Source organism: Thalia democratica, chromosome 1, assembly GCF_965202585.1.
Source record: "Thalia democratica chromosome 1, ktThaDemo2.hap1.1, whole genome shotgun sequence".
Lineage (NCBI taxonomy): Eukaryota > Metazoa > Chordata > Thaliacea > Salpida > Salpidae > Thalia > Thalia democratica.
In genome coordinates this window covers 62,262,408-62,281,345 of record NC_139165.1, presented here as the reverse complement: position 1 = coordinate 62,281,345, position 18,938 = coordinate 62,262,408, and the positions used below count along the sequence as shown (strand labels likewise).

The window sequence follows — 18,938 nt, the reverse complement described above, 5'->3', positions numbered from 1 at the left end:
TTGAACTTGGAGTATTCGAGACTGATTATATTTAATATCATTTATTCAGCGACAAAAAAACGTTAAAAATATGTTGTCCTAGGTCCTGGTGCACAAAAAACCTTTCGGTTATCGAGTCGCACAACACTTGGATACACTTTTAACGTCTTATCCAGGACAGGACAGTCAAGAACTTATATATTTTCAAATTGTCTAACTTAAGAATTAACTAAGTTATCAATATATCAGTTTTGTTAATATAGAAATATATTTAAGTTTTTTTACAACTTTTAAATTTAAAAATATTTTAATAAAAATGTTTTTAAATAACTAGATTACTGTAAAAACAACTTATTACTTCTTTTAGTAAGATCAATTCCTTACATTTTATATTACGTATGGAAAAAGTAAAGCTTGCAAAAAATATTTTAATTTTAACTAAAAAACAAATTTACACTTGTATACACTGAGTGTTTCCACCAATGCATGCTAGGTGAAGTGCAGAATTGCTCTCCTCATCTCCGACATTGATAACGGACCGATCTCTTCTGATCAGATCGGGAATTACTGAATGATGACCATTCAAAGAAGCCATATGCAATGTGGTCCGGTCATCGTCATTACGCATGTCGGCTGATGCCCGAAACTCTAGCAGTAACTAAAAGCAAAATTCTGAATTGTAGAAACAAATAGTTATTTAAATTTTTGCGTGTTATTTAACTTTTCAAAAGTTTTACAAACCCCGGACTTATAAATAATTAATAGATTTTAATGATATGTTTGTTAAATATTTACATAGAAAGTTACTGTTGCTAAAATAAACTCACATTAAGGTATATAAAACTTTTATTTTAGAAAACATATTTAAAAGTATATATAGGTTTAATTACTTTTTTAAATACTTAATTCAGTGCTTTTAAGCATACTTACTATTTGTAGATGGAGATTTATCATAATCAATTTAGATGATTTTGAACAGAATTGTCATGATTAAAGTTTTCTTAATTCTTGCGGTTGTTAAACGTATATTTTGTGCTATCAAAATAATTTTTATAACTGTTTCTAACATTCTTAAATTGCATAAAAGTACCCGCGTTCGAATAGCCTTAACTAATCTTGGTTATGGCAACTCTGCTCTATAGCAGTTATATCCGAACTTTCAAAAACTTTGCTAGCATATTATTAAATAAAACTTTTCTGCCCAATAGAAATCATAACACGTATTTAATTTACCGTTTTACTACGTTTTAATTGTCTCTTTATTATAAATTTTTCTAAAACTAAAATAAGTATCATAAATTATCGAGAATAATGCAAAATATTTTAAAAAATCTTCTTACCCCCTGTAATATAATTTACATGTCTACTGAAGTGTAGGCTTTAAAAAGAAATGCCTAAATTACACGATATTTGCTATAATTAATTTCATTCTTAAGAACTTTTTTTTTGCTTTTGATGAGTTTAGTATTTTTACAAACAACTAAAGTATATGATATTATTAAAAAAAAAATATTTGAACACAACATTCACAAAATACACAAATGATTTTATATTTTAAAACAAGTAAAAAAAAACAAAACACGATTCTTAAAACTAAGATTATTAATTTTATAGAACAAAAAAAATTGTTAAAGCACAAACTTAGAAAGCAAAAGTTATGCTAAATACGTCTAATTACAAACTATTAGTGTACAAAACTAATTATAGATTATGCTTACTTTAACAGTGTTAGTGTGTCCTTTAGTAGCAGCTAAGTGAAGAGCAGTGTTGTTGTACTTATCTCTTTCTTCTATCATTAATCTGATTTTCGGTTTTTGCAGCAACATCTTTAAAAGACATTTTGTGACTTTTTAATATTTAAAAAAACATATATGCAGTTAAACAAAATACTTACTATTAAACTATGTTTTACTAACTATAATTAAACATCTTAGGTAAGGTTTAAACATTTGTATAAATTAAAAAAAAAAAAAAATCTGCTTCAATAGTAAATAGCTTAATTAATTTCATGTTTGGTTAGTTTTTAAAACGTGAAATGAATACTAAATATAGATAAATTATACCATTTTTATGAGAACTTGAATTGTAATGACACTAATCAGGCTAAAAAGTTCTAACTTCATACTGATTTAGTACAAGTAGTATACAATATTAAAGAATAGTTTAGTAGATACATTTTCTTAAAAACGATAAATTTTAGCTAATGCTTTTATAAAAAGTAAGTTCCTTTTAGTATTTTATCTAGGTGTTTTTAAGGTTTTACAACTATTTCTTTATATTTACTGTCAACAAAAACATTAAAATTATTAAAAAAAAACCTTTATGGCTTCAGTTTGGTTTTCATCTGCTGCCCACATTAAACAAGTCCTGTCGTCTTTATCGGTCTCAGTAACGTCGCATTTGAATTTCAAAAGCCATGAAATTGCTTCCAAGTGACCGTGTTTACTTGCAACATGCAGTGGAGTGGTAAAATCCGAATCTTTTAGTTCAATGTTTGCTTTCCTAGTATAGTTAGTAAAATATCAGTAGTATAAAATAATTTAACAATAGTTTTTTTTTTCTGTTTGTAATCTTGTTGGTCTATAGTTTTTATTATTGACATATTTCAATTTATGTCAATTTCGATTTAATTTCTATATTAATTTCTATTTATTTTTGACTAAATATAAAAGTTATAGCAATCAGCAACTGTTAGTGATAACAATTATTTTGTAACTTTTTTGTTCTGATAATTAAATTAATTATTTCATGAATAAAAATCAATTTACAGAACTTATTTAAAAAAAAAAAATCAGTTTGTTTTAATTAATTTGTCTTAACTAATTAATTCCATAAGCAGGTTTTATAAGGTTAGCTGTTTTTCTTGTTCCAAAATATTAAACAAATTGTACTATACTAAAAGTTTTAAAGCATTTCAAAACATATATAAAGATAGTATTAGTTTATTTGAAAGTTTCAATACTATTAAAAATAAAAGTAACAAATGTTTTAGTACTTGAAAACAGACAAAATCATTGTGAAGTTTGTATCATTGTATTGATAATGTTTAGATATGACTCTACAATTAAATTGTTTTTAAACGACAAAATATGTGCCCAAAAAGTTTGTTCTAGGGACTTGGTGTAATAAAAAACATTTTGGTCATACACAACTGATAAAGTTTAATGTCTTGTTCAGGATATTTAAAAATCAACAGTAAAACGTTTTAAAACATAAATAAATATGAACTTTAAAACAAAAATCTTCATTATAAAAAAAAACTATTAAAGAACAATTTTTTATTTAAATAAGTTCAACTACGATAAAGTATTTAATAGCGCTTTACTTAGAAAAAATATTTATAGTCTGAAGTTATAGTAAAAGCTTAGTTTGTCTTAATAAGGTTTATGGTAAAACTAAAAATTAAAATTTTAAACTAGAGTCTCATTTTCCAGTTATAAGTTTCAAAAGACTTTGAATTCTTGTAAAAGAAAAATTAATATTTTAGTTTATGAGTGAAATTATTTTACCATTAAGTGGCTCTTAAATTTTATAAACACATGCTTGTCATAATATTCATTAATTTTCTTAATATCAGTATTCTAAAGCTTGTAAAGTGAGTAAAGTTATCAACTTACTTGTCGAGCAGGTGTTTAATGATAGGATGAGAATTGAGTTGACAGGCAAGATACAGTGGAGTTGCAAGCTGCAAATTTCTTACATCGATATCACAACCTTTATCTAAAAGTAGTTTCACTATTTCTAAGCTGTTTGATTGCACTGCCAAATGGAGGCAAGAAAATCCTCCACTGCGCTGCTTTAGAATCAAGTTGTCGAGTCCTGTAAATTAGCATTTTATCTATTTAGATTACTAGGTAAAAACTATATGAGCTATTAGTTATATCATTAATTTGGAAACTATAAACTATTGACTTACAAATTTTTCTAAATTAAGTTCAACTTTTAAAACATTGATCTGAAAATTGATTTTAAAGTATTGGTAAGAGCAAGAGACAGGGTTTATTTTTGTAGAAATAAAACGTTCATATTAATACAACTGCTAAACTAACTTTATAACAAAAATTCGCCAAAAAAAAAAAAAAGCTCTAAGCTAACCACCCACAACAAAAAACTCAACAGTATTAGCAAGTTTACCAATTTTATTTTATCTATATTTTAAAGGTAAGAAAAATTATAATTTTTTTTTGTTGATATACAAGTTACAAAAATGTTCAATGAAAATCAAAAGGTAAATCTTCTGCTGCCACTTTATTAGCATTTTTGTTTAATCGTATTAGTTAAAGGTTGTAAATGACTGGTAATTTGCTTTCTTCTTTTCATGACATACTATTTATTTTAATTACATAAAGTTTTTAAATAATAATAAGTTTTGTGGTTGTTTTTATCTTAATAAACTAGTTTATGAATAGTTTTATCATTATTTGATAACAAAGTTGGTTGAATAAAAAATCAATAAACCAGAAACTGCTTATCTGATTTATATTAGTTGCTTTTTAGAACATAATAAATAGGTAGAAAGAATTAAAAATGTTATATACATAGTGTAATTTATTTACAAAGTCTAATTTTTTCTTAAAACTTTAAATTAGCTAATACTAAACATTGAAAACAGATTCGGATCTTGTAGACTAGCTTAAAAAAAGTATCTAATAAATAAACAAAGAATTATACAAAAAAAGATTAATCTACTTACTCAAGTTTATGTCACAGTTTTATTTTTTATTTAGTAAGCATACTTAAACATTTACCTAGGTTGTATCTTAAATAAACTATTTAATTTTTTTTTGAAAAACTAAAAAAATTCTGAGTTAGTAAAGCTTCTAATTTCAGCTCAACTTTACTTGAAAAAATAATGAATGTTTACCGTTCAATTTTAACAAACTAACTTTCACTAAAAATTAACTTAATATTTTTTAAAACTAAAAAGAACTAATAAATTTAATATTAAGTTTAATTACAAACCAGCAGTTTCAGCTTGTTGCAAGCAAAACTCAACCATTGAAAGGTGTCCATTCTCAATAGCAAGGTGAAGAGGAAGATTTTTTTCGCTATCGACTTCCTGCAGTAACTCTGCTGAACCACCTAGAAGCAAATAATTTTAAATTAAGAACTATACTAAGTTTTAATACTTTAAAAGATTACCTTACAGCTCTTACAGCTTTACAAAAGTTTTTAACATAGGTCAACTCTTCAGTTTTTATCATATTACATCTTGTAACTAGATACTCAATTGTATGTAAATATGAACTATAGTAGATCTCCTAAACTCCGAGATGTTTTATAATATGCACAATTATTATTAAAAGCTCATTTTAAATAACACGTAAAACATCTAAGTTCAATTTATACTATATTAGCTGTAAAAACTTGTTTTAAATGTTTTTAGTAATGTATCATTTGCAGTGTTCAGAATAATTTTTAACTATAAACATTGGATCGTTAAATTTAAAAAGCAGTATGATGAAAATAAAATAATAAAACCGGCTTAAAAAACCATATAAAAAACTGTCTCAATTCTTTTACAAAAACAAAAAAAACATATACAAAGATCTTTCATTTGTTATATAAACATTTCCATTGCTTATTCAAATAGAATCTTATTGTTAAGCATTGAAAATGTTTAATAATAAAGAAAATATCTTTGTAACTGTTGTTTTTAGTTTTTGTAAAAGAATTGAGACATTCTTTTTTTATTGTTTTTAAAAACAAATATTTTTACAAGTAGATTACAATATTCAAAACTGTGCAATATCTGCTGAAAAAAAAGGCAAACTACCTTCAAACAACTTATTTTAAGTTTATGAAATTAAATTTTATCTTTTAGTAAAAATAAATTGTAAAATCACTTATAGCATTTCCGAAAAGAACTTAAGCCACAAATACATATCAGTTTTTTAAACAGAAATTTGTTTGCTGGAAATTTAATTGAAAAACATGCTAACAATTTTTTTATGTAAAATTTTATACCTTGACGCTGACTTATGTTTGTTTGTAGGTATTTTGTGCTACTTTTCATGAGATAAAATAGAAAACTATATTATTTGAAAATGGAAATTTATGACTTGGTTATTATTAGCTTTCAATTTATCTAAGTATAGTTATTTAAATTTAAAAATCAGTCTAAAAACAAAATACATTATGGAATAAATACTTTATGTTCTAGAACTACTTTTAACTCTATACTTTTAGTTCGAAAACTGTGTTCACAACACATTAAATGCTTTATAAAGTACTTTGTATTTATCATTTATCAAAAAAAATATTTAGAACACTTTTTTGTTAGATTTTGCATTAAATAATAAAAGCTTAAGATAAAACTACTTATCTATAAGGGTATTGTAGATAATTTAAAAAAACATACTAATTTTATAATTACTAGTAGTCTTTAAAACAAAAAATATACCAAAATCATCATTATTAAACCTAACAAAAGTTTTATACAAAATTTATCTACACGATATATATTTATTTTACAAAACTTAATTATAGAGCTTAAAATAAAACATTGAAGTATTTAAAGTTATACTCGGTCATACTTTTTTTCGTCTTAATATTTTTTTACTAAAATATTTTTTTTTCATTAATATATACGTAGGTAGGTTTCAAAAATACACGAAGGGACACATTTCCACCAAGGAACACTTTTGCACGGCGTTACTTTTGCAGGAAGACACTTTTGCACGAGTTGAAACTTTTTTATTTTACATTTATTAATTTGTTCTTTAGTTTTTTACTACCCTGTTACCCATAAGCCTTGCCTTTGGTATGTTTTTTATTTTTTTTACTACTATTTTTTGTTCTTTATTTATTACTTTTTATTTTATTTTTTTTACTTCTACTGTTTCCCTTAGTCAGTAATTATATATACAACTTATATCTATTTGTTTAGTTTAATTTAACTTTTTTTTACTATAGCTGTTACCCCTAACCCTTTCCCTTGGTCAGTAACTTTTTTTATTAACTTTAGTTTTATTTTAATAGCATTATCATTTTAAAATTCTCGTGCAAAGTTTTCACTCCGCAAAATTTACCCTTTGTGCAAAAGTCTCTTCGTGAATACTTGACCCGTCCCCTATATACGTATATTTATTTGTGTACCTGTGTGTTAAACATTTATTTCTTATTATTATAGTTAAGTTAGCTTAAGTTTAATAAAACCATTGTTATACATTTTAAAAATGTTTTACTTCAGTAACATGTTAATACTATTTAGAACATTACTTAATTCATAAGCACCGTTTTTTTAGAAAACTATATAAGTTAATTTGTATTAGAAATGATTATCAACGGCAGAAAAGAAAGATAGAGATATTAACTCTATAAAAAACTTACGATACAACTTATTTAATAAATAAGTTAGCTTGTTACTATAAAAAAAAGATAGGATAAAAAGAAACTAATAACCTTTATCTCTTAACCAGTTGTTAGATACCTCTTGACGATTGTTAGGAATGCTGATATGCCTGTTATGCTGCTTCTTTTTTTGTTCTTCATTATTTTTTTTGTCATCTTCTCCTGAAATCATCTTTCTTTTATATTCTTCCCATTCAAGATCCGCTTTTTCAAGCAACAGTTTTGCTATCTAATGTATATGCAGTTTTAAGTCTTCAGTTATAGAAAAATTCAATCTAAGTCAACATGTTTTGATTTTTTTGTCAAAATAAAATTCTTAATGTTCAGTTTATATACAGTTCATTAAAAATTAATTTTACTGTTCTTTTAATATTATAAGAATATATAGTATTAAATAAAAAGTTACGTATTTACTTTTGTACAACGTTTTTTTATCTGTTTAGCTATTAAACCAACTATATAACTAACTTATATAAATTTTGTATGATTTGATTTAACAAATAAAGAGATCTCAACTACTAGAGGGGAAATAATACATTTATTCTTTCAAGACTTTATTATGCAAACTAAGTTACGGTCAAAAACCTTGTCAGTGCTTAAATAAAAAAATCTAAAAAGATATGTAACAGTCATAAAAATAGTATTTAAACACTTTAATTAATTAGTATATTTAAACAAGAAATTGTTTAACTGCTAATTTTATGACTGTTATATATCTTGTTAGGTTTTTATTTAAGCACTTGATCAAAACTTAGTTTGCATAACAAAGTCTTGAAAGAATAAATATAGTTTTTATATAAATCTTAACTTTTACTAGCATATTACTAACAAAATAATGAAAAAACACTGAAGTGTACAAAACTTATTCAGATTATAAACTATCGTAAAACTGCAAAATTAACTTTTTAGAATAATCTTATTTTCTGACCCTTTTTTAGGACGACTATATTAATTCGGATAACTCAAATATAGATTTTTTAAATTTTAATAATTAAGTGTTATAGTTCATTTTTCTTTTAACTTATCAAAAAAAAATGTTTTACTATCATAATCTTTTTAATTGGATCTACATGCGCATTTTTTGTTTACTAAAGTTTAAATTGTTTTTTGAGGTACAGCTGAAATAAGTTTTGAATAATAGTAATTTTAAATCAAGCCTTTTAACAATTTTAATTTTTATTTACTATCATAATCTTATTAATTAGACTTACAGATTTTTTAGATATTTTTTAGAAAAGTTTAAACCGATACAAACTTAAAAACGGTATAATAACTTTAGCGACTTTGTTCTTTAATGAGCAATTTGCATTAAATACGACTTATAAGGTTTTTTAAACTCGTTACAAAATATTATGCGTGTGTTTATAAAAATGGTAAGACTTATTACTTACTTTATTTGTCGTGAATTTCTATAAAAAAATATTTGTGTTTACTTTAAAGATTAAAACTAAAAAAAAGTATTTATTCTGGAATGTGCACTGTTTGATAATAGTCAAACAAAGGTTTAACCAATGTATTCTAAAAAATTAAAAATATTTAAATTTTTATTTAGTTATCTCAAATTGTAGATAAAAAGTAAACCTTTTTGTACAAAATTTCATAATCCATTTACACCTTAAGCAACGCTTTTTTCATAAAAACTAACATCAAGTGTTCCTTCAGCGCAAACAAGATGAAGTGGTGTAGTCGCATCCTTATCTTTGCATCTGAGATTGGCACCATTGTCAACTAAGATAGAGACTATTTTTAGATGCCCGTATAAACAGGCTAAGTGCAAAGGTGACATCCCTTGGTTGTCTGTGATCTGTTTATTTTTATTTTTTTATACCTCTTTACTCTGATTTCTTATCATTTAAGCTTGTACGTAACACGAATGTACCAGAAAAATTATCTACAGTTGTTTTTTCAATTTAATCTAAAATATAGTTCAACACCATTTAGTTTTTAATTACTTTTTTTTTACTTAAATACTGATTATTTAAAGCTGGAAGGATGTTTAAGGTGATATGCAGTACACAGTTTTTCTTAGTTAATGATCAGTTTAAGTTTAATAGTATTTACACTTTAAAGTAATATTTTGTTCATACAGGCTTTTAGTTAATAAAGTTATATTTTTTGACTATAATTTAAATCAAAATTAAAGTATTATACCTTAAAAAAAAAAAAATTGCATTGCTAACAGTTTTGTTAGCACAAATTTATCATGTACATTGTCAATAAGTATTAAGAATTTCCGTTGTTTTTAAAGAAAATAATTTGTGGTATACTCAGCTGTTTTATAACTTTATAAAAAATAAAAACGTAAGAGTAGAGTTTGCATATACACGTATAGGTATTAAAGTATTATAAAACATTTTAAGTACACAAATTGATGTCCCTTCTCTTCAAAGCTTTGCATGTTTTAAATTTTCATTCTTATTGACGATGTATTTATTTTGAGAATAAAATGATTTAGAAATTCTAATTACAAAATAGCTAAAAGTTTTAACTAATTTAAGTTTTTAAACTTACGAACTTCTAACCCTATACCTTCGCAGTTTACAAGTTCTCGAACAACGGAAGTATTCCCTCTCGTGCATGCATGATGAAGTGGAGTCAGACCCATGGCATCTTTGGCATTAAGTTGGGCACCATGTTCAACAAGTAGATGGAGACATGACATCGACTCTTCGGCTGGCAATTCGTCATCTGACCCGTCATCCTGTTGTATTAAGTTAAATATTTTATATGTTGAACTAATTTTTAATTTTTAATAAAAACTTTACGTTTGATATATTTTTTAAATTTTGTATAACAAAGCTTATAGTCGTTACGTACAATTATTTAAGATAAAAATATAACATTCGGATATTTTTGAAACTCATATTAAAACAACTAATTTTTTATTAATATGATACAATAAAGAATTTTAACAGTGCATTGATATACATATATATATTTATTTATAATATAAAAAACAGCTAATTTTCAAATCGTTTACTTAGTTTCGATGCTTTATGCATCTCCTCAGAACGAAATAAAGAACAAAGTAAGATTTTTAAAGAATCACACAAAAAAACACATTGTGACGTTTCAACTAAAATTGAATAATTTTTGTTAGCCTTTTTTAAATAACAACTTATGTACAAGTTAACTTATTTTTGCTTTGTTTGTTCTTGTTTTTGGATTTATTTTGTTGTTATTTTTTTTGTTATTATTTAGTAGATTTTGTTCTTTTTAAATACATGTTTTGATTATGTAGGCAGGGTTGCTGCCTTTATTTTCTTTTATTTAATGATAAATCTTTTACAATTTTTTCAATATATATATATATATTTACAATAATATTTATAATATTATTAATATATATATATATATAAGTCAGGATTTCCAAAGTACGCGATTTCAATTGCTCAGTGGGCAATAAGTAGAATTTTGGCAAAAGAAAAACGGTTTTTAATAAGGAGACATTTGTAACTGTTTTTAACATTTAAATTACCAAAATGCTAAGCCTACTGTTCTTTTATAAAAAAAATAATTTATTAAAGTAATTAATTAAACCAAGACACTTTAAAATTATTTAAAATTTAAAAACAAAATACTACTTACTAAGCTTGCCTTATGAATATAAACTTACTGTTTTAATTTTAGTAGTTTGATAAGTTTAGATATAAATATAATTTATTATTTTAATTGATTTATTAGATTATAAATTTAAAAACTGTTTCTGATTTTTCAAATTCAGACATTACTTTTAATTATAATTTTATTTACACAAAAGCAACGTCGATTCACCCTAAATTGGGATCTTCAGGCCTTTACAATATAATTGCATAATTATATTGTAAAGGCCTGAAGATCCCAATTTAGAGTCAAACGACGTTACCTTCGTCTAAATATAAAATTGATATTAGTATTGTCTCCAAAAAAAAACTTTTTTCGAGATCTTTTTTAGCTAAGGTTGCTTTGTTAGCATTTTTCCATTATAAATAAACACAATTCTACACATTAAAAGGAAAAAATACAAAGTTTTTTCTAAGAAAAATATTATTGATTTCAAAAAAAAGTTTAAATTAATAAAACTAATAAACACCAGTATCTATTAAACCCAAGAGTCGCTCATTTAAACATACAACTTTCAGACTAGTAAGTTAAAATTTGTATACTTGAAATGCACAATTTAAAATTTTGCGTTTATCACATAAAAACTTCTAACTATCATATATATAAACAGGCATTTACAGAACTGAGTCAAGTTTTTCTAAATCATACAAGTAAGTTCAAAAAATCTTATAAGTTTTCGTTTTTGTGTTTTTATTCTTTTATGTAATAAAGTGATACAAAATACTCAGTGTCTGAATATTGTTTTTACTTTTGATATACTCTAACAAATATCGTTATTAGTAAAAAAAAAACATCGTTAGAATTATAGAATTTACAATAGTAAACTCTGAGAAAGGAAAATATGAATTCGATTAAAATCTAAATAACTAAAAAATTATAAAACCAATTTCGTTAAACTTTCTTAACTAGTAAAAACAATAAAGATGATTATAATAAAAAAGATTGAAAAATAATTATGCAATTAAAATAATTTTCTAAATTTATTAAAGGAAAAGTTCCGTTGTGTTTAAGAATGGTTTAAAATGTAAGGGTATTTATTTTGCTGACAAATAGCTAAGGTCTATTAAACCCAATCGAAAGTTTAAACAAAGTATTAGTCCTGGAAAAGACGTTAAAAGGTATCCAGTTGGTGTTCGACTCGATAATCGAAAAGTTTTTTTTAGATCCTAGGACCAAATATTTTGAGCGCTTTTTTGTTCTTCAAAAAACATTAATTTGAAGAACATGTACAAACAATATGAAAAATTTTATATTAAACAATCAAACAAATTAGATATAATCAACTTAAAAATTCATTAAAGATCTCCTAGACTTCAACATCAACTTGCTTTTAAAATGATCATATGATCATAAAAATAAGTTTTCTTATTAAGTTAAGTGTAGATAAGCTAATCAAACAAAATAACGTTGCTAAAATAGCTATAGATGTGAGATAACTAGTACAAAGAACTACTTTGAAACTACAACTGATTAAAATTTTGAATTCTTAAACAAGTTGACCAAAAAAGAATAAAGGCAAATTGAAACAGATATTGAAGGAGTTTAATGTTATTTTTCACTTATAAAATCGCTTATTTGGTTAAAAACTGCTGTAAATTAAGTATAGAAATTTCTAAAATATAACTTTTGTTTACATATCGACTACACATAATCAAATTGACCTAACACAAAAAAGCTTTTACATTACAAAAACTTGAATTTTATTCCGACTTTTTATTTTGACGAAAAAAGAAAATAAACTAAAAGGTAGTAATTTTGACTCCACAGATATGGTTAGCAATTAAAAAGTAAGTTAAGTACTCGCATAAAATTATTAAAAAAACTTAAAGTTTATAGATTAAGTTTGACTTTAAAACCATTTAGGAGTCTAAATTTATAATAGTCCAATATGTAGATGTTGAGCTAGGCCTGCACATTGTAAACTACGCAATGGATAGAAATCAAGAATTATGTGCTACATAAACTTGGGTCACCATAAATTTGTTGTCAAGTTGTAAAACTAATCAACATAATCTAAAAGTATATAAAAATCAGTATATTTTTTAAACAGTTGAAACAAAGTTAATTGAAAAACAGTTAGTTAAAGCAGGTCACAAGCACGAGTTTGTGCAGAGCGCTAAAAGCAAAAAGAAAACAAAAAAAATATTGAGCTCCAAACCACCACTTTGCTTAACGTTTAAAGCAAAAATAAAAATGTTTTTGCTTAAATTAAGAGAAAATTTTTTATCGACATTTCATAAGAATTTAAAACTTTTGTGTAACACAAAAAGGTAAATAATTTATCACAGTTAGAAAATATCGGACAAAACACATGAATTTAAACTATGTAAATGCAAAGAGAAAACATGGTTGTTTTTAAGTGTTTGTTAAGAAATTAAATTCACAAAGGGATAGAAAATACAGCAGGTAGCACAAAGCAGTAAGTTAGGTTATTTGTCTTAACCTTTAAATGCAGGTAAACAAACGCTGTTTTAAGATTTTATTATATTAAACGTTAGCCAATTTCAAACTAATCTTTTTTAAAAACGAAATATTGAAACTGGATTTTAATATAGATGATGAACATTAATTTTATCAAAAAAAAAACCTGGTACTTTTATTTATTCGTTGTAACACCAAAACATACAAAACTTTTAAATTGAACTGAATTTGGCAGAAAATCAATCATTTTTTTATGACAGATACTGATCTTTGAATATACTATTTCAAAATGCGACAAAAAATTAGTAAATTTTGTCTATCTTCCTAAAAAAAAAGGCTCAATAACATAAAGATGAATGGTAGTTTTTTATATACAAAAGTTTCATTTGAACTATTTCTCTGTTTATAACAAAGAACTGTTGAGTTTTGAATGTAACAGAAGAATTTGTTACATGTATAATGTAGTATTCTAAATATTATATATATCGACGCCTACAAAACTGTAGTGGAAAATTTATATAACATAGATTTTGAAAATTATAAATTATAAATTATAAATACTTTAAAAAAATGTTTAATACATCAGTTCTTTAAGAAATAAATGTAAGTAACTTCTTTGCTTTTGTTTATTTGTGGTATTAAAAAGTTTTAAGTTAATAAAATAAGCATACAAAACAGCAGTTTTGTTTAAAGCATAATATATACTTACATCTTCTTCAGCACCATCTGTATGTTTTTTTTTCTTATATTTTGCTATAAAATGTAAGGGAGTTATGTCATCTTCCCCTTTTATTTGAACGTCTAAAAGAGAAAAAGTATATAAAGATTTATATCTAGAAGTTTTTAGATATTATAACTTGTTTTCTAATGAGTAATCCTAAACGAGAGCTGATTTATATAGTTTTGCAAAAATTATTCATGCTAATTTTTTTTTAATTTGCCTAATTTTTCTTGAATTATTTCAAGACTAGTAAAAATCGTTGATAAGTTGCGTCAAAAAATTACTTAAATATTTACTTTTATGTACTAACTTGCTCCGTTCTTAATAAGGTATGCCATCATATGGTAATGCGAGTACCTAGTTGCATAGTGAATTGTCGCAAGCTTCGAATCGTCATACTGGTTTAACCTCTTTTTACGCTGGTGTTGTGGAAACTTTTCTAACAGCTTGTCCATTAATGAGATATCACCTTCACGTGCTACCTTTATTTTAATTTATATCATTATAGATTTTAAATCATTTTTAAATTTTGCTATCATTAGAATTCGTATCAATTTTTTTTTATAAATTATCTTATGTCTGACAACCGTAGTATAAAAATATAAGCAAATGTGAAGCAATTTTAAGCTTTTTAAAATAAAAAAGCTTATTAAACTATTCAGCTCAGATGACTTTGAATGATTTTAAACAATAACAATCATTGAAACTGATGATATATGTTTTCAATAAAAGTTTTATTAATATTATATTATAAATTATAAACAAAGCTGGCGGTTGACTATCTTTAAGTGAAAGTTTACTTTACAAAGCTCTGCACCATGAATTAAAGTTCAAAATGCTAAAAATGTTTAAAACTTCTCGTTTTTAAATCTTTACCAAACAAACTTCTATGTTTTTAAATTTAAGTTTTTATTTTTGGTTGTAGGCCCTCATCAACTTAAACAAGTTTCGAAAAAATTCTAGTCTTTTCCAACTATGGAGTCTTTCTACAAACTTTGATGCTTTAATAGTTAATAAATTTATAAAGATTGCTTGCACCTAAAGTGTTTACTTAAAATAAAAGTTTGCTTAACTTCCATATAACTAGTTTTTTACTTTCAACTTACTATTTCAAATTCCATTGTATTATAACTTTATAAAGCAAGTTTTAATAAATATTAACCATGCAAAAATATCATTTACTAGCTTAATTTTTATTAAAGTTACATGTAATTGTGAAAACATAAAGCATTATCACTAAAAAGATAAAAACTTTATAAAAAATTACATTTAATTGCAACTAGTCTTGAAGCTCGGCCAGTATTTAGTAACTTGTTTGATTATATTTCAAAAGTAAACTATAAGTAATGAAGTTATTCAAAGAAAAATTGTATATAGTTTTTTGAAATATTATTCAAACTTGATACACTTAACGTTTTATAATTTTTTTAAAATGTGTTTTAAATTATTAAAAAATCAAATTGAACTGTTTTTTATTGTTTAACTAATAGGCTCATATTGTATTTAGTAACGTTTAAGATTTTTAGATTTGTTTATCACAAAGTTGGTGTTTTTTAGTATTTTACTAAATGTAAATAAATTATGTTTGTTTTGCTAATTTTGAATTGATTGGTTTAAGTTAAAATGTATTTAGATAATTAGCTTTTACTTATATTATAACTAAAGCATTATATTTGAAAATTGCACTTTGTTTAAAAATTTCCATGACTATTTTATAACTTTTGAATACATAATACAGTTAAAAGCTCTTATAATAGTTTCAAACACTTTTGTAAAAATATAGAAAAGAAACTATTCTTATGTGCATAAATTATAACTTTATAAATAAAATTAATTTCATACATTATTGTTACCTTTGTAGGTTATACGTTTTTTATAAACTTACTAGTACGAAAATAGCAATAGTTTTCAAAGAATTAGTTATGCAAATAATTTTAAAGTTAATTTAGAAAAGAAAAAAAACTACCATTTGAAGTTTTATTTTTTATTATAACTTTGTTGTTTGCAAAATAAGTATTTTATATAAAACTCTTTCTTCATAAATTTCTTTTTTTAATTAGTTATTTAAAATTTAATACTATTTGATTATAAAATTTTTGCATAGTAACATTTTTTAGTTGAGGTAAAAAGTTTTACAAATTTCTGAATATATGAAAACTTTCAAATTAAAGTATTAAATAAAACAAAGTAAATTTGATATACGTAAATAAAATTTTGATAATTAAAATTGCGTAAATATATACGTGTTTTAAGTTTCATTGTGTTTAGTCCGAGAAATAGATTATCTAAATGTTCTGTTTATGTCAGGGAACAAAAATTAGGTACAATTTTAACAAAGTCTTTTTAAGTAGCATAACATTAAAAAAAATTTTTTTTTTTTAAGTACGTAACACCAATAAATAAAAATTTTATACAAAAAAGATTATTAAAACAACTTTTTTACTTGTAACTGTTGTTTACTTGAACCGTTCTCTTGATGATTACTATTATATGTTTGTTTTAATTTTTTTACATCTTTGTTATTTAAAAAAATATTTAGTTTCTAACTCTTATTGTTTATTAAAGTCTGAAAAAATAACTGCGTGTATTTATGAACTCTTTTATAGCTTTTAACAAACATAACGTCTCTTTAAGCTCAAATTTTCATCTAAGCATCAATTTAAGGAACGGTATCGCTTAGTAAATTATCTTAAAATATTACCACTTACATTAAATAAACGTTTGGTCATCAGACTACAAGCTTTAAGTAGACTGAAACTCGAGTTGTGTTCTTATTGAACAGTCAGTCGCAACCGAAGTGGTATGATAAAACCTATATGTTAACTTGAGCTTATCTCACGGCATACGAAGATTTAGGCTTAAGCTCTGTTAGACTTATACCGTTTTTTTTTTTGAAAATACTGTTTATTAATAAGTTTTTATAATTTTTTTTTATATAAAAGTCATGAACTATTTATATTTTAACAATCCTTTTTGGGTAAAAAACTGTGTTTCAATAAATTATAATAAAATAAATCTCGTGTCTCGTACCTCTGTGTAAATAAAAAAAGCTAGGTAATTTTAAAAATTGTAAATGTTTAACTTTAAACCAAAATTATAGGTTTAGTCTTTTTTATAAAAAACTTATATAAAAAAAAGAAAGTTCGACTCATTGTTCGGTTGTGAGAAATCCGCCCATTTTTTATTAAATTCTAATTTTAGTTTTCGGCCATTTTCGTGTGTTGGCGGTTGATGTTTATTTTATTAAGTTGTTTTTAAACTAACATTTTATTTAGTGCCAACATGTATCTGTTAAGTATACTTCTTTTTTATAAATTGTTGTTTTTTAATTGGTTTTATTAATTTAACTTACGAAGATTAAACTAAGTGTAACTGTAAAACTGGTTTTTATGATTTCTCACCTATATAAACATACCATAATAAAATTAGAATATTAATATTTATTTTTTGTATTTAATATTTACTTTCTTGAATATTTTTATAACCATTGAGTAGGAAAATGTAGATCTTGCCCCAAACAACAAACGCTCTAAGCGTTCACTGATAAAAAATAACAATAAGACTAAGAGGAGCTTTAGCTCTGTATTTAATTCTACTAAAAGTAATCCCTTAACTCAGGCCTCAAGGATTACGCGATAGCTAAAAAGTATATACCCCTACTAAATCATAGTTTGAATTTTAATATTTTATCTTTTTATTAAATGTTCTATTTTATTTGATTTTAATCTGCTATTTGTATTAAGAAACTTTAGATTTAATTTTTTAGCTCTAACTAGGTAACTCCAGTTTGTTTATAATTCATAAAAATTCCTGAACTATAACACTTTAGAAACTAGAAAAAATCTTTGGTTGTTAGATTAATTACTCATTTAGTTTGTTATTTGGTAACTACATAAAACATAATAAAAAATTAGAGTATTTTTAAAAATTATTAGCTAAAAATTCTTCGCTAGTATGTATAAATTTCCTTAGTTCTACCTGAATTTTGTCCTTTAAATTAGTTCTAACCTGGTGAAGCGTAAGGTTAGCGAGCTCAGATGCAGTAAACTTCCTGTCCATTGTTTCTTTGTTAGTCTGAGTCATGTCCGAATCATGTGCTACAGCAGTGATGACCGGAGTGAACTGACCCACAATACTCTGACCAAGTGCTTTTGTTCCATCTTTCTTCTTGCTGCTAGCCTTCTCTTGCATTTCAATCGTGTCTTTCATAACTTAAAAAATTAAAGTATCTCTAGTTCCTATACTTAAGTTTCTTGTTTAGGACTATATTTTAATATTTGAAATCGAATGGAAAACAATTAAAAAAAGTTCAAAATAAAACTGACTTACATAAAATATTTCTACTACAATTACTTCGTTTATTACTACTTACTTAAACTGAAGTCAAAACAAAATAAACACCATCTAAATTAAGAACTGTGTACAAAAAAAATATTTTTACTACAAATATTTTAAAATATGCTTGTCATTTTATCTTTATATCATGCTACTGTTTATTAAGGGATATTTTTGTTACAGTTTTACTTTTAAAGAGTGTCTTTTAATTTTAATATAACTATTTTTTTCTTTGTGCAGTCCTAAAAAAGTATGTATAACAAGTCTAGTCCGTTAAGTTTTTCTTTTGTTAAGTCTGTCTCGTCGACTAAAACAATTGACGACCCCTAATAAAATCTACTTATTTTACAGTATCAATAACTCTTTAGTTCATTAAAACTGTTTAATTATTATTTCAAATTTTTTAACTACTTTGTAGTAATGTTTTTGGGAATCATTGGCAAAAATGTGATGTTTTCCAGCTATCTAAAATAGCACTAAACTGGACCACAAGACAATCAACAAGAAAATTTTTAATATCCTACGA

General features: G+C 24.4%; 1 pseudogene; it reads right to left on the bottom strand.

The window, feature by feature from the left end:
- LOC145837931 (uncharacterized) overlaps positions 1-18,286 on the bottom strand; it is a 39,109-nt pseudogene extending 20,823 nt beyond the window's left edge.
- Positions 18,287-18,938: the final 652 nt, after the last annotated feature.